Here is a 1,720-nt window from a genome sequence, read left to right on the forward strand (position 1 = left end):
TGAAATCCTCCCTCCCTCCATTATTATTTTTTTTTAATGTTTCATTATTCTTCAATAGTGAAGGACATAATTGATATTCCTGCACTGCTTTTAAGTTCCATGTCATGGATTATCCCCCCAGTGGAGCCTGTGATGTCCGGAGCCGTAGAAAAGGCCAGTGATGGACCGTTCCCTGACTTACCCGATAAGACACTGATTAGACACACTTAACACTGATAAGACTGTTTTTGATGTGACAAACCCAATGTAGAGAATTAATTAGAGCATACTTTCTACCAGAGATATTTCACTTGGAATGACTGTGGAAAGACTTCGTTCTTGGTTTATTTTTTGTTACATTACAAAAAAAGATGACACAGTGACACTGTCACAGTTCACATGAAGTGTGAACATATTTGCAAGGCTGTATGAAGAGGAAGTAGTTCAGCTCTTCATTGGCAGATTTTAATGCTGAAACAGCAGGGGTTAAAAAAAGGACAAAACCCTTGAATTCGATCAATGGCAAATAATTAACTTCCCATCAACGCTAAGAAAACATTTCTTGAAAAAAACTGGTTCTTTGAGATGACTGTTTGTTGATGTGTACTTCAGTGAGATTCACTAAGCAACGATTTAAAAACACCCTCAATATTCCCTTGCATTGAGTTCAGCTATCGTATAGTGAACTCCTTCACACCCGATTGGCAGATTACATAAACCAAGAGAAGTGTACACACACACACCACCCACTAGTATGTACTTAACCATAGATCCAGTCTGGGAAAACTCGAGCGCACGCCGGAGGTGGATGGGAGCCGTGTCCTACACTCCGCTGTGCTTCCTGTTTTTCGGAGGTTGATGATTGGAGCGCTCCACGCTTGATTTGCCCACCGATGGGCCGCTGTGTGATTGGTGGGGTGATCGCCGTGGCAGCACAGCGCTGCAACACAGGCACCCAGGTGGAGAGTAGGATGTACCTATCACAGACACCTGCCAACGATAACTGCTGATCCTGCCGGCTGTGTCCCCATCCATCGCTATAGCGACGGGCACTGATTGTGATGCGTGTCTGCTGGAAGAGGTAAAAGTGTGACCTTCAGCTGTGCTGGCGGCTCCAGCCGCCGCCACCGCCACCGCACCCAGACGGCTTTTGTTGGCTGAACTTTTTTCTCGCTGCTCAATTATTTAGTGGGGCTGCGTACTCGCTCTGCATAGTCCGTCGGGAAGTTAAGAAACAGACAACCAGGGGATGGGGCCTGCGAATAATTGGCCGTGCATATCTGAGTGTTCCAACGTCTAGGTGTGGACTCTGGGGCTCGGTGGTGGTGGTGGGGGGGGGGGAGTCTGGGTGGGATGGGGGTTGGAGGGGGACAAAGGCCTTGTTTGTTGTTGGGGCCGTAGCAGGTGTGTTTCCAGGGAGCGGGTCCCTGTTGGGTGGGGGTTGCGGCGTGTCACCGGCGCCGTGGCGCCCGCCGTGCCGCGGAGGACGTGCGGAATACTGAGCAGCCGTCAGGATGCGAACCCCCGGCCCGCTTAAGTTATGCCGCTGCTGACCTTTGGTGGACTTTGAGGAGATGGATGCTCCCCGGCCGGTGAGTAGAAAGAGCATATTTCTTATTGTATTCCAGCAATCCCCCCCCCCCCCACCCGTCCCCCCTTTCTCCCCCATCTCCCCCATCTCCCCCGTCCTCCCCTATGCCTTTGAATAAATAAGCAAGTGGAGCGCGGATGATGAAGCGAT

The sequence above is a fragment of the Micromesistius poutassou genome (genome assembly GCF_964030765.1).
Source record: "Micromesistius poutassou genome assembly, chromosome: 16".
Classification (NCBI taxonomy): domain Eukaryota; kingdom Metazoa; phylum Chordata; class Actinopteri; order Gadiformes; family Gadidae; genus Micromesistius; species Micromesistius poutassou.